Source organism: Grampus griseus (assembly GCF_964374135.1).
Source record: "Grampus griseus genome assembly, chromosome: 13".
In the NCBI taxonomy this organism is placed as follows: Eukaryota; Metazoa; Chordata; class Mammalia; order Artiodactyla; family Delphinidae; genus Grampus; species Grampus griseus.
The window spans coordinates 1,653,839-1,679,406 of record NC_139007.1 but is presented as its reverse complement, the minus strand read 5'-3'; the positions used below and the strand labels follow the sequence as shown (position 1 = coordinate 1,679,406).

The 25,568-nt window shown below is 36.2% G+C and overlaps 1 pseudogene across 1 annotated transcript; it reads right to left on the bottom strand.

Annotated features, from left to right (window-relative positions):
* Nucleotides 1-16,461: 16,461 nt before the first annotated feature.
* LOC309831829 (NADH dehydrogenase [ubiquinone] 1 beta subcomplex subunit 6-like) lies at nt 16,462-19,086 on the bottom strand (annotated as a pseudogene). Its single transcript has 2 exons — nt 19,050-19,086; nt 16,462-16,899 (listed from the first exon to the last, which is right to left on the bottom strand). The product of its transcript is annotated as an NADH dehydrogenase [ubiquinone] 1 beta subcomplex subunit 6-like (transcript).
* Between the last annotated feature and the right edge of the window lie 6,482 nt (nt 19,087-25,568).

Below are 25,568 nucleotides of genomic sequence, written 5' to 3'. Positions count from 1 at the left end.
CTCCGTTTTTCTTTCTCAAGATTGTTCTGGCTATTCGGGATCTTTTGTGTTTCCATACAAATTGTGAAACATTTTGTTCTAGTTCTGTGAAAAATACCATTGGCTGTTTGATAGGGATTGCATTGAATCTGTAGATTTCTTTGAGTAGTATAGTCATTTTCAAAGTGCTGATTCTTCCAATCTAAGAACATGGTATATCTGTCCATCAGATTGTATCATCTTTAATTTCTTTCATCAGCGTCTTATAGTTTTCTGCATACAGGTCTTTGTCTCCTTAGGTAGGTTCATTCCTAGGTAGTCTATTCTTTTTGTTGCAAGGGTAAATGGGAGTGTTTCCTTAATTTCCATTTCAGATTTTTCATCATTAGTGTATAGGAATGCAAGAGATTTCTATGCATTAATTTTACATGTTGCTACTTTACCAAATTCATTGATTAGCTAGTAGTTTTCTGTTAGCATCTTCAGGATTCTCTATTTATAGTATCATGACATCTGCAGACAGTGACAGTTTTACTTCTTCTTTTCCGGTTTGGATTCCTTTATTTCCTTTTTTCTCTGATTGCTACGGCTAAAACTTCCCAAACTATGTTGAATAATAATGGTGAGAGTGGGCAACATTGTTTTGTTCCTGATCTTAGTGGAAATGGTTTCAGGTTTTCACCATTGAATGATGTTGGCTGTGGGTTTGTCATATATGGCCTTTATTATGTTGAGGCAAATTCCCTCTTTGCCTACTTTCTGGAGGGTTTTTATCATAAATGAGTGTTGAATTTTGTTGAAAGCTTTTTCTACATCTATTCAGATTATCATAAGGTTTTTATCCTTCAATTATTTAATATGGTGTATCACATTGATTGATTTGCATATATTGAAGAATCCTTTCATTCCTGGGATAAATCCCACTTGATCATAGTGTATGATCCTTTTAATGAGCTGCTGGATTCTGTTTTCTAGTATTTTGCTGAGGATTTTTGCATCCATATTCATCAGTGATATTGGCCTGTAGTTTTCTTTTTTTTTCTTGTGACATCTTTGTCTGGCTTTGGTATCAGGATGATGGTAGCCTCATATAATGAGTTTGGGAGCTTTCCTCCCTCTGATGTATTTTGGAAGAGTTTGAGAAAGATAGGTGTTATCGCTTCTCTAAATGTTTGATAGAATTCACCTGTAAAGCCATCTGGTCCTGCCTTTGGTTTGTTGGATGATTTTTAATCACAGTTTCAATTTCAGTGCTTGTTATTGGTCTGTTTATATTTTCTATTTCTTCCTTGTTCAGTCTCACAAGTTGTGCATTTCTAAGAATTTGTCCATTTCTTCCAGGTTCTCCATTTTATTGGCAATAGTTGCTTGTAGTAATCTCTCATGATCCTTTGTATTTCTGCAGTGTCAGTTGTTACTTCTTTTTCATTTCTAATTCTGTTGCTTTGAGTCTTCTACCTTTTTTTTCCCCCCTTTTTTTCTTGATGAGTCTGGCTAATGGTTTATCAATTTTTGTTTATCTTCGCAAAGATCCAGCTTTTATTTTTTTTGACCTTTGATATTGTTTCCTTCATTCCATTTTTGTTTATTTCTGATCTTTTGTTTATGACTTCTTTCCTTCTGCTAACTTCAGGGTTTTTTTGATCTTCCTTCTCTAATTGCTTTAGGTGTAAGGTTAGGTAGGTTATATGAGATTTTTCTTGTTTCTTGAGGTAACATTATATGGCTATAAACTTCCTTATTAGAACTGCTTTTCCTGTATCCAATAGGTTTTGGGTCATCGTGTTTTCATTGTCATTTGTTTATTGGTAGTTTTTGATTTCCTCTTTGATTTCTTCAGTGATCCCTTGGTCATTTAATAGTGTATTGTTTAGCCTCCATGTGTTTGTATTTTTTACAGTTTTCTTTCCTGTAATTGATATCTAGTCTCATAGCATTGTGGCTGGAAAAGATACTTGATACAATTTCAATTTTCTTAAATTTACCAAGGCTTGATTTGTGACCCAAGATATGATCTAATCTGGAGAATGTTCCATGAGCACTTGAGAAGAAAGTGTATTCTGTTGTTTTTGGATGGAATGTCCTATAAATATCAATTCAGTCCATCTTGTTTAATGTATCACTTAAAGCTTATGTTTCCTTATTTATTCTCATTTTGGATGGTCTGTCCATTGGTGAAAGTGAGGTGCAAAAGTCCCCTACTATGATTGTGTTACTGTCAATTTCCCCTTTTTTGACTGTTAGTATTTGTCTTATGTATTGAGGTGCTCCTACATTGGGTGCATGAATATTTAAAATTGTTATATATTCTTCTTGGATTGATCTCTTGATCATTATGTAGTGTCCTTCTTTTTCTCTTCTAATAGTCTTTAATTTAAATTCTATTTTGTCTGATATGATAATTGTTACTCCAGCTTTCTTTTGATTTCCATTTGCATGGAATATCTTTTTCCATCCCCTCACTTTCAGTCTGTATGTGTCCCTAGGTCTGAAGTGGGTATCTTGTAGACAGCATATATATGGGTCTTGTTTTTGTATCCATTCAGCCAGTCTATGTCTTTTGGTTGGAGCATTTAATCTATTTACATTTAAGGTAGTTATCAGTATGTATGTACTTATTACCATTTTCTTAATTGTTTTGGGTTTGTTATTGTAGATCTTTTTTTATTCTCTTGTGTTTTCTGCCTAGAGAAGTTCCTTTAATATTTGTTGTAAAGCTGGTTTGGTGTTGCTGAATTCTCTTAGGTTTTGTTTGTCTGTAAAGCTTTTAATTTCTCTGTTGAATCTGAATGAGATCCTTGCTTGGTAGAATAATCTTGATTGTAGTTTTTTCCCTTTCATCACTTTAATTATGTCCTGCCACTCCCCTCTAGTTACAGAGCTTCTACTGAAAAATCAGCTGTTAACATTAAGGGGATTCCCTAGTATGTTATTTGTTGCTTTTCTCTTGTGGCTTTTAATCTTTTTCCTTTGTATTTACAGTTTGATTAATATGTGTCTTGGCATGTTTCTCCTTGGATTTATCCTGTAGGGGACTCTCTGCACTTCGTGGACTTGACTGACTATTTCCTTTCCCATATTCGCGAAATTTCCATCTATAATCTCTTCAAATATTTTCTCAGTCCCTTTGTTTAGCTATTCTTCTCTGGGACCCTATATTCAAATGTTGGTGTGTTTAATGTCTTCCCAGAGGTCTCTCTGACTGTCCTCAATTCTTTTAAATCTTTTTTCTTTATTCTGCTCTGTTGTAGTTATTTCTACTCTTTTATCTGCCAGATCATTTATCTGTTCTCCATCAGTTATTCTGCTATTGATTCCTTCCAGAGAACTTTTAGTTTCATTTACTGTGTTGTTCATCATTGTTTGTTTGCTTTCTAGTTCTTCTAGGTCCTTGTTAAACGTTTCTTGTATTTTCTCCATTCTATTTCCATGATTTTGGATGATTTTTACTATTATTACCCGAATTCTTTTTCAGGTAGACTGCCTATTTCCTCTTCATTTGTTTGGTCTGGTGGCTTGTTACTTTGCTACTTCATCTGCTGCATATTTCTCTGTCTTCTCACTTTGTTTAACTTACTGTGTTTGGGGGTCTCTTTTTTGTGGGCTGCAGGTCCATAATTCCCTTTGGTTTTGGTGTCTCCCCCCAGTGGCTAAGGTTGGTTCAGTGGGTTGTGTAGTTTTCCTAGTGGAGGAGACTGGTGCCTGTGTTCTGGTGGGCAGGACCTCATCCAGTGGTGTGTTTTCGGGTGGCTGTGAACTTATTATGATTTTAGGCAGCCTCTCTGCTAATGGGTCAGGTTGTGTTTCTGTCTTGCTAGTTGTTTGGCATGGGGTGTCCAACACTGGAACATGCTGGTTGTTGATTGGAGCTGTGTCTTAGTCTTGAGATGGACATCTCTGGGAGATCTCTCACCAGTTGATATTACATGGGCCTGGGAGGTCTCTGGTGGTCCAATGTCCTGAAGTTGGCTCTCCCATCTCTGAGGTCAGGTCTGGCACCCAGCTGGAGAACTAACAGCCTGACACCCAGCTGGAGCACCAAGACTCTGTTAGCCACACTACTCAGAAGACAAGGAAAAAAATAGAGATAAATTAAATTAAATTAAAAAGTTATTAATATAAAAAATTTAAATATTATTAAATAAAAAAGTAATAAAAAAAAGACAAGAGTAACCAAACCAATAAACAAATCCACCAGTGATAACAAGCACAGGAAACTAAACTAAGATAAACATATAAATCAGAAACTAGTCAGTTGCATACAGCAAACCCCAAGTCTACAGTTGCTCCCTTTCCACCACCTCAATTTTGGGATGATTTGTTGTCTATTCAGGTATTCCACAGATGCAGGGTACATCAAGTTGATTGTGGAGATTTAATCAGCTGCTCCTGAGGCTGCTGGGAGAGATTCCTCTTTCTCTTCTTTGTTCGCACAGCTCCTGGGATTCAGTTTTGGATTTGGCCCCACCTTTGCATGTAGGTCACCTGAGGGCATCTCTTCTTCGCTGAGACAGGACCGGATTAAAGGTGCAGCTGATTCCAGGCCTTTGGCTCTCTCAGTCCAGGGGGAGGGAGGGGTACGGAATGCAGGGCGAGCCTGTGGTGGCAGAGGCTGGCCTGATGTTGCAACGGCCTGAGGCGCACCATGTGTTCTCCCAGGAAAGTTGTCCCTGGATCACGGGACCCTGGCAGTGGCAGGCTGCACAGGTTTCTGGGAGGGGAGATATGGATAGTGACCTGTGCTTGCACACAGGCTTCTTGGTGGCTACAGCAGCAGCCTTAGCATCTCATGCCCATCTCTGGTGTCTGCACTGATAACCATGACTCGTGCCTGTCTCTGGAGCTTGTTTAGGTGGTGCTCTGAATCCCCTCTCCTTGTGCACCCTGATACAATGTCCTCTTGCCTCTTAGGCAGTTCCAGACATTTTCCCAGACTCCTTCCCAGCTAGCTGTGCTGCACTAGCCCCCTTCAGGCTATGTTCATGCAGCCAACCCCAGTTTTCTCCCTGGTTCTGACCTCTGAAGCCGGAGCCTCAACTCCCAGCTCCTACCCCACCTGGTGGGTGAGCAGACAAGCCTCTCAGGCTGGTGAGTACTGGTCGGCACCAATCCTCTGTGTGGGAATCTTTCCACTTTGCTCTCTGGACCACTGTTGCTGTGCTCTCCTCCATGGCTCCAAAACTTCCTCCCCACCAACCCCCATCTCTGCCAGTGAAAGGGCTTCTAGTCTGTGGAAACTTTTCATCTTTCACATCTCCCTCCCAGAGGTGCAGGTCCAGTCCCTATACTTTTGTCTCTGTTTCTTCTTTCTTCTTTTGCCCTACTCAGGTACATGGAGGAGTTTCTTGCCTTTTGGGATGTCTGAGGTCTTTTGCCAGCATTCAAAATGTTTTGTAGGAGTTGTTCCACATGTAGATGTAATTTTGATGTATTTGTGGGGGTGAAGGTGATCTCCATGTCTTATTCCTCTGCCTCCTCTCCTCTCCTCTTATTCCTTTCAAATAATATTTTACTACATTTAGCCCTACATTTTTTTTCTAATTGAATTAAATTAAAAATGTGTTTTTCCATGTTAATTTGGAGCTAAGTGTCATACCAAAGTACAATGTGAAACTATTAAAGTTAAATATTTGGTAGAAAATAAATAAATTTGCTTAGACTAAACATCTATGAAACCATATATATAAGAATTTTCCTTTTAACCAAGTATAAACGTGAATATTTTTATTTCTCTCAGTGTTCCACAGAATACACCTAGGATTATAATTGTGTAGAAGAAAGGGTTGGTAGATCTGGCATTCTACATTTGACTGAATCCCTGTTTAAGTATGCAACTTCAGGATAATCCATGATTTCTTTATCCATTGTACAGTTCTGTTTGTAAGGAGAAGTAACTCATTTAACTCGGCTATTTGTAATTAAACTGTTACAATATTTTGAGTGCGTTTGATCTTCAATATTTGATTTAATGGTTATAGATTTATTTAACAACATGGAGAGTATAAATTCAGAATGTATGATGCAATTATTGTAAATTAATTCCATCTTAGTTGACTTTTAAAAGCTGGAATTTAATGCACTTATATAAAAGGGGAACCCTAGTTAATATACAATAAAATTATATGAGAATTACTTAAACTTAGGCTATAAATGTAAATTACATTCTTATTAGCATATAAAACTTTCAGTATTACTGTTGTCAAGATATTTAGGCATAACCATAAAGCATAGTTACTGCTAGAGTTAATTTTTTTGAAAAATAAAAATGAGTTCATCTTTACTATGTTTTCTGGTGGCACTGAAAATGTATTTAATTAGCTTCTTAAAAATAATTATGTGAAGAGGTGATTAAGATATGGTCATTATCATCATTGCCTAAAATTTTATCTCACACACACATATAGCAATATATGCATGTGCACATGTACAGGTATATGTAGCTCATGAAACATACACAAGAATTGCTCAATATGTTAATATAAACATTTAAATCAACTCTGATACTTGATAATTACATAAATTAGCATCTATTTGAAAAGAAATACCCATATGAGACCTTCGAGATCACAAGGTTTTAAGGGTGCTGAAATTTACTAGCAAGATTCCATAACAAACTTTTAGCAGAAATTGAGGAATTGAACATAAATACCTCATATAAAATTAAATAGACATTTAAAATTAAATACATAATCATTAATGCACTTAAACAAAGCATTCCTATTTACTTACTTTTACAAATGAATCTACAGGCTTAGTCAAGATATTTTCTTATTCATATTGAAAGTGAGACTATATTTTACTGATCAACTGAAGAGTGGAAAATTGTCCAAATCTGTGTACAATTTTAAAAAAGAAATACTGCCTTTATGTTTATGTTATAACAAAATGTGCAGTCAAAATGCATTATGCTAAGTACTAATTTACATTTCAATTTTGTTTTCAAGTATTATTTTCATAGCTATAACTAATTCATCTAAAAGTAATGGAAAATCAAGCAGCAGTCATCTCTTGAGCTATAGATTCTGAAGACCTATTTGGAAAATAAAATGGAACAAATAAATCTATTACTGTAGAGAAAATGTTCAAATATAATTTAAAGGTGGAACAGCCTTGCACTTATTTGTGATGTGCAAGGCAAAATTTGTGAACCTCAGATATTTGTGACTACTCCTTATTTTTGTGAATAAAACTTTCCACACTTCTGCTTTTCTTACCTAATCTGTGTTCCCTTTTCTATTTTTCTCATTTTCCTGTCCCTTTGGTATCCTAAGTTTGAGTCTCTCTATAACCCTTGCTTTGACAATCATATCCACTCCTGCAAATTCTATCATAAATGTTGTGAAAATGTTTTACTCATCAGGGTTAAACTGAACCTGACTCTGAAAGCAGTTACTCATAGAACCAGCAGGATTGCTGGAGAAGCAGCTCTTTGCAAAAGAAGACAAGATAGGCAAAACCTTGACACAAGAACATTTACTTGGGATGTCATCACTAGCCCTGCCACAGTTAGACACTAGTGTAATGTAGTCAGTCTGATACTATCTCAGACCCTCTGCCTTTGGCATATTCTCTCAAGATGTTAGTATCATTCAGGAGCATTCAGTTGGCCATGCTTGGGTCACATGGCCACGCTCCAACTCTCTAGGATGGGTAAAAGAAAGGTCTTCATTCTCTCAAGATAGGTGGTGCCACGTAGCCTCCTAAGTTTCTATCTACTTGTTACTTGTTTCCCCCTGGACTTCCTAATTAGCATTGAAATTCATCATCTTATATAGATAACAAATTTCCCAATGATTTTTTTTTTCTTCTGACATCTTGATCTTCACTCACACCTGAGTTTACGTATTGATGAGGAGTCCAGAAGAAAGCACTGGCCTGGCCAGAGAGATCAGAAGCGTGAGAGAGCTCCAACCATGGACTGTGCTCTCATGGGAGAAGCACCACTCTATTCATGGAGATAGTTTTATGCAAATTCTTGGGGGGAAAGATTCAGTGTCAGGTATGTTAAAAGTCATCATAATTCTTTCTCTTAAGAATGTTCTTTCTAAAGCACAGCAGCAATCACACTACTTTCTGTTTTAAGACCTTAATTGTTCATCTGTTACCACTGTAGAATAAAATTAGTCTTTCTCATTGAATTGAAAGTCCCACAAGATTTATCTTTCACTGACCATTACAATTTCACTTTGTGCTAATCAAAATTCTTCATCTTTAAGCATACCAAAAATTTACATGGATCACAACATTCACTGAATTGATACCTTTCTTCACAATGTGCCCTCCAACTACATAGTTATCTCAATTGTTCTTATAAATATCCTATAATATTCATGAAGATTTAAGACCTTTCTTGGTTGCCTTGACCTGAGGAATTGTCTTCAGAGATATCTATTAGTGATCCATTAGCTGTCCATTATTTATTTTCCATTTAGCACTCACCCATTTGTTATAGGGACAGTGAAAATATTTTTTTCTTATTTTCTGCTCAGTTTATCATACATAGAGTAGATGCTACAATTTTATGTTTCAAAATTCAAAAGTAAGTAAATACTTTTCTTGCTGTGTAAGATACTAATTTATCATTTCAATTTTCATAGAATATAAGTTTAAAATATAAAAGTGAGTTGTTTAATGAAGAATGGCAAAATATTTTGATAAAGAAAAGAAAAAAAGTATGTCAATGACAGTTTTACCAATTTTACATTATCTTGGGTAGAGAACAGAATAGCTCACATATAGCTAACACATTTTTAATTCAATTATATACTCTTTCATAATTTTTATATTGCTTATCATAAAAATGTCTACCTGGCTATTTTATAATTAAAATTAAATTGAATTCCCTAATGGGTTTTAGATTCATAAGTATCTTATAGTAAAACTATATCAAAGTATTTCTATAAAAGTATAAGTAAAAAAAAATATAATATGTAGGGATATTTGGGTCAGTCTTACTCAGATTTCTTTTTTTCCTTTAAGTAGAATCAAAGTAACAGTACTAGGAGTTATATATCTATTGTTTTTTCAAGGTGTCTCTAATTTTCAGAAACATTACAAAAAGGTAACAAAACCATGCACAAGTATAATAATTGAGAGTACATCAAGAGTATTTTATTATTATTATTGATAGAGCTATTTCACACATCATTTTGGAATGATTTAAACATGAAAAGCCTTTGTATTCTAAAAATTTATTGACATGTAAATCTAGAGTGTCTGCACTCTTACTTCTATTTTTGTTGTTTCTCCTGGGCAAATCCCTATGCCTGTCCTTGCTGCCTTCTCTTTCAATCTTTTTACAATCTTTAAACCTCTTCTATATATTTGCTCCATCTATTATGATCTACCATATCTTTAAAACCTCTCTTTGCCTTTTTTCTTCTCATTTACCTGAAGTATCTCAGATCAATCAACATACCAGTCTTCAGCCTGCATCTCACTGAAACCACTGATCTTCTCATTTCCTTTCCAGGCCTTCCTATTCCCCCCGAACCTTGACACAGGGAAGCCTCCCCAAGATGATTGTCATAGGCAACTTTCTCTGAGAGCATCACCATCTTCATTCTCAAAATCAGTGACCTTCCTCAGCCACATTTCCTTTAATCTTGCTACAGTATTTACTGCCCTTCTTCTCCCCTACTTCTTAAATGTGTTGCCTACTCTGGTTGTTACTTTCCTTTCTAAATCCCCCTCCTATCTTTCTGAGCATTATTTGTTGTTGACGTTTTGCATAGAATACCCTCTGACAGAATGAAATATATTCTAACTCTTTAGAATTTCATTATAAATACAGGTCTTGGTTACAACCAGTAGAACCCAACGCTAGGTAATTTAGTAAATGCACACATACATACTACATGTGCACACACATATGTGTATGTATGCACACATGTATGTGCATATATGTATGTATGCATAAATGTGTATATGTATAGACATACACTAAGGAGCTTTTATCAAAAAGATATTGAGGGGCTTCCCTGGTGGTGCAGTGGTTGAGAGTCCTCCTGCCAATGCAGGGGACATGGGCTCGTACCCCGGTCCAGGAAGATCCCACATGCCGCAGAGCAGCTGAGCCTGTGAGCCATGGCCACTGAGCCTGTGCATCCAAAGCCTGTGCTCCACAATGGGAGAGGCCACAACAGTGAGAGGCCTGTGTACCGAAAAAAAAAAAAGATGTTGAGGAAAAAACTGAAGAGATTTCAGAAAGGATACGTTTCAGAAAGGTCAACAGTAGCAGAACTAATGATGGTGTTTAGGTGCTGCCATTCCCATGGGCATGTTCCAAATATTCCTTGGTTTATATCTTTTAGCTGAAGATGCAAACTTTAGGAAGCTAGCATCTGATTTGCATAGATGGGGTCAGGAAAGGTGATACAGCTTAACACTACTGAAAATTTAGTGTATAAGTGCTAAGTGCCCAAAACAAAATTCAGATATTATTAGAGAAAAAGGAGCAGTAGATACAGGGAAGGCAGAAAGAGCAGATATCCACCGTGTGTGCCTTTCCTTGTCCTCTCAGAAAGCTCCCTGGCTCTGAGGGAGCTGGCAGAGAGAGGGAGACCAGGGCAGCTGACTGGTGCGGTGTTTATGTCCTGCACGTCCAAAACCCAATCTTGTATATCCTTCCAGCTCTAATCAGTGGCACACCATCTATTTGTCTAAAAAGAGGAAATGATAGTGATAGTCTGATATTGGAACTCAATTACTAAATACATTGAACTAAAACATGAAGAAATAATATATCCCCAGAGCCCTTTTAATTGAGTACTACTCTTTGTCCTAAATCATCCTGAGATAGTGAGACACATTCACAGACCAATAAGAAGGAAGTAAACAAATCAATGTTTTTGTTATAAGGACTCCTCCATTCGGATCAGATGTTCAGCTTTTTGATAAGTATGTATGTACATACAGTTGTAGTGACTTTCTCTTCTGTTTCTTGGAATCTTGAGTTTCAGCTACATTATGATCTTAACTGGACAAAACAAACAGTTTTATATAAATAACTATTGTTGATTTGCAGAGATGATTATTTTTTATTTGTACAGGATTCTTTTTGCCTACTACGTAACATAGTTCAGACCTTTAAAATCAACCGTTAATATCCCTTATCATTGCTACTCGTAATTAGAAAAAGGCTTAGCAGGAGAGAAGAAAGAAGACGGAGCAGATATGGCGGAAGCATCACCTAAGGAGAGTGGGGTCTGGATGTCCTGGACACTCAGGCTTCCCTGAGTGGGCAGTCAAGTGGTGCCTGGGGTACACGGGCTCCCCTTCCTCAGTGGGTTCTGACTCTGGCATATTTTAGAACTAATCATTAATGCTTTCTTTCTGTTGACACATATAGGAAAGAGATGTAGATTCATAAATTGAGACCAAAGCAAAATTGAAGATCAGATGAATTTCCCCCCTGATATAAACAAGCATTTGACCTATATTTTGGTATTTTGCAAGTAAATACTTAAAATTTCAATATGAATTTTGATTTTATAACATAATAAGATATAAAATATTTACTTTTGGTGCAGTGCACTAATAATCACCTTTGTAATCCAATTTTTCACAGAAGTGTTTTTGATTTTATTAAATAGTTGTTTTTAAAATGAAGTCTGTCTCTTTCAGTATTGTATAATCTTTTCAGGTATATCTTTCTTTTTTATTGGAGTATAATTGCTTTACAGTGTTGTGTTAGTCTCTGCTGTACAATGAAGTGAAGCAGCTATATATATACATATATCCTGTCCCTCTTGGACCTCCATTCACCCCCAGTCCCACCCATCCAGGTCATCACAGAGCACCGAGTTGAGCTCCCTGTTGTATACAGCAGGTTCCCACTAGCTATCTATTTTATACACGGTAGTGTATTTATGTCAAACCTAATCTCCCAATCTGTCCCACCCTCCCCTTGCCCTGCCCCATGTCCACACATACATTCTCTATGTCTGCATTTCTATTCCTGCCCAGCAAATAGGTTCATCTGTACCACTTTTGTAGATTCCACGTATATACTTTAATATATGGTATTTGTTTTTCTCTTTCTGACTTACTTCACCCTGTATGACAGACTCTAGGTCCAACCACACCTCTACAAATAACCCAATTTCATATATTTCTAAGGCTGAGTATTATTCCATTATATATATGTACCACATCTTCTTTATCCATTCATCTCTTGATGGACATTTAGTTTGTTTCTGTGTCCTGGCTATTGTAAATAGTGCTTCAATGAACATTGGGCTGCATGTGACTTTTTGAATTATGGTTTTCTCAGGGTATATGCCCAGTAGTGGGATTGCTGGGTCATATGGTAGTTCTATTTTTAGTTTTTTAAGGAACCTCATTCCTGTTCCTCACAGTGACTGTATCAATTTACATCCCCACCAACAGTGCAAGAGGATTCCCTTTTCTCCACACCTTCTCCAGCGTTTATTGTTTGTAGAGCTTTCGATGATGGCCATTCTGATCGGTGTGAGGTGATACCTCATTGTAGTTTTGATTTGCATTTCTCTAATAATAAGTAATGCTGAGCAGCTTTTCATGTGCCTCTTGGCCATCTGTATGTCTTCTTTGGAGAAATGTCTATTTAGGTCTCAAAATGGATTAAATACCTAAATATAAGACCAGACACTATAAAACTCTTAGAGGAAAACATAGGAAAAACACTCTTTGACATAAATTACAGCAAGATCTTTTATGATCCATCTCCTTGAGTAGTGAAAATAAAAACAAAAATAAGCAAATGGGACCTAATTAAACTTAAAATATTTTGCACAGCAAAGGAAACCATGAACAAGACAAAAAGACAACCCTCAGAATGGGAGAAAATATTTGCAAATGAAGCAACAAAGGATTAATCTCCAAAATATACAAACAGCTCATGCAGCTCGATATCAAAAAAAAAAAAAAAAAAAAAAATCAGACAACCCAAACAAGTATATCTTTATCTTCTTAAGGAAAAATGGAAAGAAAAGCATTCATAAATGAATTATGTTCTATAATTTTAAGAGTTTCATATATATCAAAAATAAAAGAATTCAGATTGTAAAATGTAATATTAACATTTTCACTAAGAATTTCACTCTTTCATGTTATGAATATGTCTTCAATGTACATGATATACATGATAACCTGAATTTTCATTAACATTTGATAAACTAACATAGTGCCTGAAAATTAGTCATGAACATTTTCTTTGAAAAATATCCTGTTCATGAAATTGCCTGTGGATTTTATATCATTGTATGATATTCTCCCCTCTGTACTTTTTGTAGATGTAAATAATTTGAATGCCTTTGTCTTTCCCAAGTTTATTTCAAGCAGACTTCAAATTATCACTACCAGTATGCAAACATTTACTGCGAGACTAAATTTCCTACCCGGTAAATTTGAATATCAATTATAGAATTTAGGAGAACCAAATAATAAAGTGAAGGAGAAAAAATATTGATTCTCAGTATTCATTGAAAACAGTAATGCCCTTATCAAAATTTGTGAGGTAGAAGGGTATTAGACACACCAGTCTTCATAAATTGACTTAGTTTTTGCCTATGTCATTTCAAAACTAGCACTAACAAAAAGTTTGCAATTATGTTTTTCTTTTCTTTTTTATTATGTGCAATTATTAAAAATATCACATATGTATGTAACTGTTACCATTCTAGAGCAGAACAATAGCCATCTGTTCATGATTAGTTTTTGTGATATAAAGTTGCTCTTGAGAAGGACTCAGCCTTCCTTGATATATATAGTTGCAAACTACGCTGTCACCACAGAGAAATTATTTCACACCATATTATATTCACTAGTGTGCACTCTGTAGAATGGGAATTGATTATTTTAATGTAGCCATGATGACAGTCTATATTTCCTAATCTCCATTGGATACAATCAAGGTTTGTTTCCATAGCAACCACGAGTGAAAGGAAGAACTACAGTACAGGTATATCCTGCACTTCAAAGAAGATGAAATTTCAAAAATCGGGGGGGGCTAGGTGAATTCTGGGAGGAGGGGATTCTGATTCAATAGCCACCAAGAAGTGTCTATGAATCTTTGACCAAGGACTACACTTTAAATAATTTGCTACACTTTCAGGCCGACAAATCATGAAGAAGCAATAACTTCCAGGATAAAATTTGACTGTTCCAGGAAACAGTGCGTTCAAATTTCCTACAAGGCTGAAAAACGTTTTTAAATCTAAAATTTGAAGATGATAGAATAACCATGACGGTTTAAAAATAATCAGGCTAAGGTCTTGCCACTGCTTTGTAATTGTGAAACTGTAATTTTTATAATTTACAATTTCTGTAACTTAAAAAGAAAACTCATTTAAAACCAACATTCTTATTATTTTCAAGTTGCCAGAACAAAAATTTGCAGCCTCTTTCCACAGGAGGGAGTAAAGATGAGTTATGTAAGAGAGACAGAAGAAATTATATCTTATTGATCCATTCTGAGAAGGTAACAAAGACCTGCCTAGAGAATAACATAGAAAAAAGTTGTAAACTCTGGAAAAAAAGCAGGAGAACAGCAATTGCTGAATAGCAATGCTTAATCTAAAGATAATAATAAGGAAATTAACTCTTTTTCCCTGAAGACCCAGTTAAGTCCCTCTAGTATTGATGAGAAGAAAGGCTTGAAGTAGAGCCAGGGTAGCAATTGAAAATCGACACTGCATCACTGATCGCCTAAGCCTGAATGTGATGTAATGTAATCCGCAGAAACAAAAGCTCTTTGGGGTCCTCAATAACTTTTAACAGCATAAGAAAGTTCTGAGATCAACAGGATTGAAAGCCATTAGTCTGTGGTATTAAATCTTCTAAAAATACAGCAACAACTTGAGCCCAAGCCTACAGAAAATGAATAAAGAGAGAAGACATCATGCCAGTCACATCATTTTAGGGCTTGAATAAAAATTAGAGCTTATTTTTCTATACAGAACTAATTTAGGGATGAGGAAACTGAGACCTAAAGCATGAACAACTACCTAGAATTTTACATTGGAAAAAGCACCCATTGTTCTTGACCCTAAAGCAATGCTCTTTCAGTTATTCTACATTGCTTTATTTAAAATGTATATTTTTTATTTAGCTTTAAATCATCAATATTACATTGTTTTAATCAATATGAGTGACTAAAGGCAAGAATTTTCTTGTTTATTTTTGTAACATTTCACAGTTTTTTTCAGATATATGTTTCTTTCTTTCATTTACAAAAATATTTTAAAAAGCAAGATAGAACACATATTTTTTTGTTATACACCCAATTTCATTAAGTTGCCACTAGTTGCACCTCTGCTAACATTATAACATATGGATGGACATTCAGAATGTTAGACACTCAAACTACTAGAGTAGTAGTAAGCATAATCCAGCCAGTAGTAAGCATAATCTAACCATAACCTAATCTTCAGTAAGGATAGAAAAACACCAATCCTATTCAGGAATGGTTTCAAGTGTGAAAAAACCTTCACATTCCTTTACCACTTTATGTAAAGATGAGTCCTTTCCTTCTGGCCTCTTTATTTGTGGTAGCAGCTCTTCATTATTTTTTTAAAAAAAGCAAAACAAAACAAAGCAAGCTCATTGTTATAGAAACCTGACCCCAATAAAATTATGTAGAGAATTGACCGGTAACTTTTTTTTCTAAATTTGGAGATAAAGGAAAGAACGGGGATCCTTTCCCTCCCTGAGTTTCTATGTATTTGTTATCCTCACTTGAGTCTCCATGTTTTAGAATCATTTAGTCCAACCCTTACCCAGTTGATTTTCATCTCTAAGAAACAAGATGTTTTCAATTTGAAAAAAAAAAAAAAAGACTATGATATAGACAGTCTCTTATTATGGTCTTCATATGGTAATCAAATTTCAGTCCCCTCTCCAACTTCACCAGAAACTTCCTTGTATGATAGACGGTCTCTTCTACTTTGTGTGTGTGTATTTATGGGATGGATAATTTGAACAATTAGATAGACAATTTTTAGAAGGTTATTTTGAAGTGTTGAAACTATTGCTTCTCACTGGTATACAATAGATCTATGAAGACTTCAGTTTCTCCTCTCATCAGTTTTTACTCAAATATTTCCCTTAAATAAGATAATTTTCTATTATGTTTCTCATTTAAAACATCTTGTATAGGAAGATTCACGTCCAAATATTTTTTGGTAAGAAGATAAGTGATCACTTTGTTTACCAGTACCAGTTTATCATTTAAAAAAGGTTTAATTTAATTGAATTTTCTGTAATACTACTTGAATTAGAAAACTTTAATAAAATTCTAAAGGTCTTTCATGTTCAAGAGAAAGAACCTAGTCTTAACAGGATTGCCTTCACAACTAATGTACTAGCTATGAATTCAACCTTGAACTTTCTATGTGAAGTGAGGTTGGGATCACAGGAAAAGAGGAGGCACTTTTTTTTTTTTTATCTGAGTAAACTTTATTAAAGTTACTTTTCCAAAAAATATATCAGTACGTTTGGTAATGTAGCAACAAACTTGGGCTCAAACACCTTTGAAATTTTAAAAGTAATCTTCAATGATGTTGATCAGGAAATTCTTTCCTTGGTGGGATTACTTCCCCAGTTTCCAGAATTGTATCACCTAAAAATATTCTTGGCTTTCTTTCAACGATGGCATATGGTTTTGTATTCACATGATATTTGAGATAATAATGAATAATCCAAACAGGGGCCAGTACATGAGTACAAGCAAAGATGCTGTGTCGGTACGTCTTATAGATCATGTTCTTCCAGGGGGCCCCGTCCTGCAAAAACTTATTCCAGAATTGCTTCATAGGCCACGCCCTCCGCCTGGGCAGCAGCGGTTCACCCGGTGGCTCAGCTCTTGATCCTTCAGCCGTCGCCTTCGCAGCTCTCGCAGCTGTTGCGGCCGCAGTTTCTCGTGGGACGTACACCCTGTCGCTGCTGATACCAAGGCGTGCCCCCGAGCTAGTGTCTTGTCACACTAGCTCCCGCTCTGCAAAGCGAACTTGCAGGATGCCAGGGAGCAGCGCACCGATATAGAGGGAGTGCTTTTATCGAAGTTGAATGTAATTTCCATGTTATGTCCAGGTTTCACAGGTTTATAAAAAAGGAGATGTTTAAACACATAACAATAAAATTATATAGTAGAATCTGTGAAATAATGAACACAGTTAAGTATTATATCCCTAACTCTATTTGCAGAAATTAAATGAATATCTTCTTATTCATTGTGTCCAAATATTTTTGTATCTTTAGTATGCTTATTCCAATGGAGTCAGAAAGCAAACTGGGATGAGGCAGGGGTACCATCTTGCTTCAATCTCCTTCTCCAGTTTCAGCTCATAGCCTAAGATACTTCTCTCTTTACAAGTTGGTGGGCAGCATAAGGAATACTCTTTCCACAGCTTTCACTTCATTGTCCATACTGATGCTTTTTCCTCCATTTTGGTAGGTAAAATTGATCAGAATCTGGCATTCATTGGCATGAATTAGCTTTCATTCTGCATGGTACAGGTCAATGCTTACACACGTCATGCATGCACCCATCCGTCTTTGTTTTTTCTCTTGGACATGACAATCTTCACATACAACTGCCCTTGTGCCCCTAGTCTCCAGGCAGGAGGATTTTCTGGGCAAGTTATACTCCCAGGCAGGCTGCATGGCAGGGATGAGATGAATTTGGGGGTGAGACACTATTTTCCAGCTTTTCTACCTTCAACTTGAAGGTAAGTAGAATGCACTGAGTCTGGTTATCATGAATTAAAGATGGGAGATCAGAGATATGGCTGTGATCTCCGATAATGTTTTCTGGCTTTGTCTGGAAACCTAGCACTGCAATAGAGCCTATACTTGGATGTCTTTTTTTCTATTGAGATTCCACTAGTGTTTAATAAAGACAGAAGGTAAGAGGAATATGTGATTGGACCCCTAATATCTAACCAATTTTAAAAATCAGTTAAAATTTAAATTACTATTAAGTGATGTAGAAGTCTAATTTGTTCAGATTAAAATGTGTCCATGGCATTTTAAACATATCATAATCAGAAGTTATTTTGGTTTTGAAAATCTGACAGCATACAGTTTTCTCTTTGCCTCGAGTAACAGGAAAATAAACAATAGAACTAATATTTCCAATTTATATCTAGTGAACATTTTGATGTATAGAATAACATTATATGTGCATTGATTCTTGGTCTATTTTGACCTTAATGGAAAGAAAATAGGAATTTCCCTTTCCAATATGTAGTTGCTATTACGGTTTCTTCAGTTAACTCATTTGTGTGTTAGAAAGCCTAATTATTGTGAGACTTGATACAAAGCAGTCAATATACCTGCTGTCCTGTGTGGTCTGAGCAGTATTAAATGGGTTTCTAGTAAATTACTGCTCATCAAACACAGACATCATTGTGGATCTGGCATTTCAGAGCTTCCATATTGCCAATCTGGAAAAACAACACTAAATTCTTCATATAAGAGTTAAATAATGAACAGACAAGAGGAAGGCAAATATGATTTTAAAAACCATAAACTCAATCTTTCCAGTTCAAATCAATTGTGAGGTGACATCATGTGTGTTTAGGGCTGTATTGCTAAATCACGTGGCTTTAGGAAGCTAATGTTTGATCCTGTTACTTTAAATATATACAAGATCCTGTCACCAAAGCCATATCTTCCCTGTTAGATTTCAGCCTCATAAATACTTTGGGAATGAGGAGAAATAATTTTTAAAAAGTGTCAAATCTCCACTTAGGTTGTCCTAAATGAGACCAATTCAGTAATGAAATAAAATTATTAAAGTAATCAGGACATTGCCCACTTTATTTTAAAACATCTTAAAAACAGAGGTTAGCTTCACAGTGACAGAAGACACTCCCCTCGTTTCTCCTTTTCCATCTACAACCAGTAGAATGGAAATAACTCTGCCCAACACACCATGATGCTGAGGAGGCCACACATCTGTGCATCTGAAGGTGAGTGGACTGGAACGTAGAAGAGGTGGTGCCCGCTGGGCCTCGATCCTGGCCTTCTGGCCGCAGCACCGGATCCCCAAACCCCAAAGACTTGCTATCAGAAGGGAAGAGGCACACGTGACTCTGGCCTCTGGGTCCCAGCACCCATGGCCATGGGGACCTGGACAGCAGCAGCAGGACCACGACCCTGGTCCCTTTCGCCGGGATGGTGCCTATGACTTTGAACCCCCATTGCAGTGGTGGTGCTGGAGAAGGAGACCCTGAACACAGTGGAGGCCCGTGCTATTCCAGTGCACCCAGGGGTGATGCTGGAGACAGCAGTGTCACCAGGAGAAGCAAGACACCAGGAACCCTGGAGGCACAAGTACTGATGATGAGGGCACCAGAGACACCTCAGGCAGAGGTGAACGAGGGTGGACTGTGCTGCTTCTCAAATAAACCAGAGGAAGCGCAGGGAAGAGAAACTGAAAAAGTGTGCTACAGTGCCACCTACTGATACACTAAAGAAAGGCCTCTCATTACCAACATGCTGAACTGCTTAAATCAAAGTTTAAAAAGCATTACCTAAAAGATAGGTGTTCACTACTTCAGATGTACAAGAAGAGGAGCAGCTAAATAAGCATCACACAAAAAGCATGATAACATGATAACACAAGAAGAAAATGACAATTCTGCCAGAAGCCAAAATTAAAGTCACAGAAGATTGTGATCTGATAGAGAATTCAAAATGGCTGTCATGAAGAAACTCAGTGAGTTACAAGAACGCTCAGAAAGACAGTTTAATGAGCTCAGGGATAAAACTAATGAGCAGAAGGCATACTCTACCAAAGAGAGTGAAACTCTAAAAAAGAACCAAACAGAAATTCTGAAGCTGAAGAATTCAAAAAATAAGACAAAGAATGCATTAGAAAACATTGGCAATAGAGCAGACCATATGGAAGAGAGAATTAATGAGTTTAAAGATAGAAATCTAGAAATGATACAGGGAGAAGAGGAAAGAGAACCAAGGTTCTTTGTTAAAATGAAAAAAAATTATTTGAGAACCACCCAACTCTATTAGGAAAGGCAACCTTAGGGTAATGGGTATCCCAGAAGAAAAAAGAGAGAGAGAAGGAAGCAAAGATTTATTTAAAGAAATAATAGCTGAGAACTTCCCAAACCTAGGAAGGAGTTAGATATACAAGCTAGCTACATGAAGCTAAGAGAACTCTTAATTACCTCAACACAAAAAGATCTTTTTCAAGACACACTGTATTAAAGCTGTCATAAGTCTATGATAAAGAATTTTAAAAGCAGCCAGGAAAAAAAGGACAGTAACCTACAAAGGACCCCCATATCAGACAATCGGCAGACTTCTCAGCAGAAACCCTACAGGCCAGGAGAGAATGGAATGACCTTCTCAAAATATTGAAAGACAAAAATTATCATCCAAGAATACTCTCCAGCAAAGTTATCCTTCAGATATGAAGGGAAAATAAAGACCTTCTAGGACAAACAAAAGCTGAAAGAGCGCATTACCACTAGACCTGCTTTACAGGAAATGTTGAAAGGAGCTCTTCAACCTGAAATGAAAGGCAAAAATGCACAAAACTTTGAGTAAGCTGATAAATAGACATTCAGAATGAGAAAACTGCAACTCTAATCAGGATAGATTGTTAAACATTTAATTACAGGATAAAAATTGAAGAGGAGAAAAGCAGTAAGATTAATTATAGTACTTCAATTTGATAATGAACTTACAACATTAAAAAAAGGTAATTTGAGACAAAAAAAAAACATAAAAAAGGGAAGAGGAAAAGTAGGGAGCCCATACAGGCAAATGAAGATAAGATGCTATCAGCAGAAAATGGATCATTTTATCTATGTGATTTTTTTATACAAACCTCATGGTAACCACAAAACATGAATCTAGAGTAGAGATGCAAAACATAAAAAAGCAACTGAGAAAACATCATAATAAACACCAACCCACATGGTAGACAGAAACACAAGGAATAAGAAACAATGGAGATATAGAGCAACAAGAAAACAGAAGATTGAATGCCAGTACTAAGTTCTCATCTATCAGTAATCATCCTAAATATAAATGGAGTGAATTCACCAATCAAAAGATACAGAGTGTCTGGATGGATTAAAAACACAAGACTGACCGTATGCTGCCTTCAGGAGACTCACCTCAGCCCTAAAGACAAACATAGACTCCAGGTGAAGGGATGGAAAATGATACTCCAAGCAAATGGCAGCCGCACAAAAACACATGGAACCATACTCATGCCAGACAAAACAGACTTCAAGTCAAAAGAGGCAACAAGAGAAAGATGGACATTATATGATAAAAGGGACAATCTATCAAGAAAACAACATTTATTAATAAATATGCACCTAACATAGGAGCACCAAAATATCTAAAACAATTATTAACAGACCTAAAGGAAGAAAATGACAACACAATAATAGTAGGAGATTCATCTCTCCACTTACATCTGTGGATAGAACATCCAGAAAGCAAACAAGGCAACAGTGGCCTTAAATGAAACATTAGACTGGATGGATTTGATAGATCAGTACAGAACGTTCCATCCAAATGCAATAGAATACACATTCTCCTCAAATGCCCATGGAATATTCTCAAGGATAGACCATATGTTGGGATACAAAACAAGTCTCAAGAAATTTACAAAGTTTGAAATTATAATATCTTTTAAAATCACAGTGGTATAGAAGTAGAAGTCAACTGCAAGGAGAAACCTGGAAAAATCACAAATATGTGGGGACTAAACCACATGCTACTGAACAACTATGGGGTCAACAAAGAAATCAAAGGAGAAATCAAAAATACCTAAATACATATGAAAATTAAAATAAAACATATCAAAATCTATGGGTTGCGGCGAAGCCAGTACTGAGTGTCCTTTGCCTGCTTTAAAAACACTGTGAAGTCTTCTTGGTCCAAGAGTGAAAGTGATATTCTTTAGCTCAGTATCTCAAGTCTCTTATGACCTACACAGTGAGAGCTGTCCATTCTCAACTCCCAAATTTCTCTTTCTTACCCTCACATGCCTTTTCTGCTTACCTTTCACTCCTGCACTTTTGCAAAACTTATCTCTGCCCCTAAGACCTTTTCCTGTTCTTCTGCCTACAAATGTTTATTCATGATTGAGCACCATGTCAAATGTCACCTCTTCCTATGGAGACCTCTTCTCAAGTCTCCCAAAGAGTAGACCTCAGTGCTCTCACAGCCCTTCATAGCCTTGGTCTGTCTTGCTGGCTAACAGTGAGCTTTCTGGGAGCACTACTGAGTACCTAGCATCCAGCACAGTGTCTGGCCCCCATAGTAATCAGCCAATATTTCTTTGATAAATAAATGAACAAAAAGTGTACTGCAATTTTTGAAGAAATATATTGTTTCTTCATGCTAAATTCTAGCAAAACATTGCCATTTGGTTCCCTACACCGGGGCCATTCAGCATTATAATTGTCATTGATGAAACTTCCTAAAATGTAAGAGTAATTTTCAAATATCTTAATTTTATAAAAGTCCTCTAAAACTTGAGAAAATAACTATAAAATCAAGAATGATAATAAGGCTGAAGACTGAGATAATTAATTTCAAGAATGTGTCTTTTCAGAGACCTAGCTGGATATAAAGACACAACTTGGCATATGTGAGGAGGGGATAGATACTAAGGACCATGACTGGGGTTATGATGATTCAGAGCCAAGGTAATTCTCTAGCTTTAGGGGCGATATGTCCTCAGTACCCCATGTTTCTGTTTCAGGACAAGTGTTTGGTGACCAAACAAACAGTTGGACATGCATTACAAGAGTTGGAAAGCCGAACTGGTGGCCTTGACCCCAAATACCTGGCTGGGGGAGTTACCTGTAAGCCCAGTGAACTCTTTCTGAGAAACTCTTATTAACATTCATTGGAACACTTAGATTCCATAGAAACAGTTTTATAAAAGCTTAAAAACAAGATTTTTCTCAAGAAGCATCATCAGGTTCACACAAGAATGAGTAATCCTTGATTCAGACCCCCTAGAGTTTTATAACATAAAACTTTGAAAGGATGATTTGACCTGGAATTTTTTTTTTCTTCAAATCAAGCCAGTTTCCTCAGCCTTAGAAAACACATTCCAACGACTATCTGTCTTTGAAGTGCTTAGTGTTCCTGCCAGGAGAATTTAACTGCAAAATGTTTTTACAGGTACCTGAAGAAATTGGCTCACTTTGTAAAATTATTTCACATTGGCTATTGAATTAAGTAAAATACCTAACAAAGGAAAAATAACAGTTTTGACAGAACATATATGTTTTATTTTGACAGAATGAAATATCTTAAATGAATTTTTAAGTTTTGGATAATAAAATCTCAGCAATCCAAAGGACATATTTATGTTCTGACCTATTGTAGCAAGAGGAAGGATGTGAAGTGCATCTAAAAGCAGTAACAGACCATTGAGAACTTACATTGCAGCTCAGATTTATGTCATGAGAAATCAGGCTTTGGTCTACTCTAAGAATAGTCCTGCCTACCTTTGTTCTTGCAATAATTTAAAATTCCTGTGCTGCAGAAATATCACAGATCTACTTTAAGCTTATTTAGTTTTAACCAAATTGGATTTCTTTCATCGTTTCAAAGACTTTTAATGGATCAATTAATGTTACAATTTTCCTGCTGGAACTCTGCACAGGTTGAAATAAAGCTGTCAATAGCAGCGACCATTTTACCTGAAGTTGACTTACTCCTAATGTAAGACTTAAACATGCACTGTCTTTAAAAAAAAGAGATACATAAATAAAAGATGGGTATTTTGAAAATTAGTGAATTGTTAATATGGATACTGTTTGGTATTGTTTAGAAGCAAACAAACAAACAAACATGCCACTGTGCTACTCATTATTTTCTTGGAAAACAATGCACTCAATCATAAGATATCAGTGTCTGGGTTTTTCTAAATTTCCAAGCAATGAATGAATAAATAAAAAGTTAAAATATAGAATTTAATCTAGAATTTAAGATGGGGAAAAATTAGCTTTTGTTTTTGACATTGTCCTAAAATAATGAGAAATAAGGTCTACTTAAGCAAGCCACATAAAAAGAAATTCTGCCAATGTCAGTCTGTTGTTTTAGCAACCTTAGTGAGCAAACTGAAGCTCTGCACAGTTAATGTAATCATTGTTATGCAATCAATAATGAAAATAGCCAAAACACTGACTAAACCTTGCCATGGCCAATTTAGTCCATCATCTTGACACAATCACGTTGGTTTTCCAAAACAGTTTTCTTTCGGATGCATGCTCTGAGAATGTAAAATAACCCATTTAAGGCTCTTGCAGTAACAATCGAACTCACTCTGCCTTTGACTTAAAAATATTTATGTATCTTCCACTAACTCACTCCTAGGAGAAACTCACTTCTGTAAACAACAATCTGGGCTAATCAATATAATAAACTTAACATCACAGTCCACTTGTGATATACATGATGAAGATATTTTAACAACCATTGGTACTTAGTTGACACAGTTCAACTTTGCCATGTCTAGGCAATTCCTTTTCTGAGAAATACACATTGTTTGAATGTGTGATTAAACCTTTTAAAATCAGGGCATTTGATTAGCAAGGAAAAATAAAATCATTCCAATACAAATTCTAAGCCTACTTTTAAAGCTGCAAAACTTAACCAAGGCATGGATGCTAGCTTAAATGCAGCTTCATATTTATAACTTGGATATTTTGTTGTACCTGGAGCATATGTAAATTTGTTGTTGCTGGGAATTTATCAAAGAGTAAATAGATAAGTGCTATGATGGAGGAAAATTGTGGTCCCTCAAAATTAATAATATTTTGCAAGTGTCCTATTAAACAAAAGAGACCTAGAGCATTTATTTTAATGAATTTATGTAATATAAACCATTTGGGATATAAATTCAAAATTATTGAACTACTAGATTTATATAACACGGGTAACAAGTATATCACTGACAATTACAAATAAGGTGAAACTTAAAATATGTTTATAATTTTGGGATTGATTTTTATTACTTGAGACCTTAGCAGTTGCCATTAATAATTTTGGAGGAATTAGTATGGTGGTCATTGTATGCTTCCCAGATCCCCCTTCAGGAATAAAAATCAGACTTCTACAGCTGCTGCAAGTGCTGCTACAAAAAGGCCTCAGCTCTCAGCTTCCCACAAGTATGGCAGAGCTGCGTCAGCCAAGGTCAGGTCTCAGCCCCAGGTCAACACTCATTCACTGAAGTCTTTATTTGTCAACACCCCTTCCTTTCTAATGTTTGTACAAAGTCATCATAGATAGATTGACCCAGTCCTCTAGCCCAAGTGGGTATGATTTTGAAGTGTTATTCCAGCTTCAGAATTTCCCATATTTTTGGCAGGGGCTTCCAGTGAGACCACATAATGGCTCAACTTTTTTCTCTTTGTTTAGTCCTACTTGCCTTTGGAAGGTGTTGATCCTACTATCACCCCCTAATAAATCTCCTGAACAACCATCTCCTATAGAGTCTACTTCCCAGGCAACCCAAGCTGCGAGACATAGATATTAAGGCTGTAAAACATCATAAAACCCTTTCCCAATTCTGTAGCTACCTAATGTATTTTTGTACAGAAGAG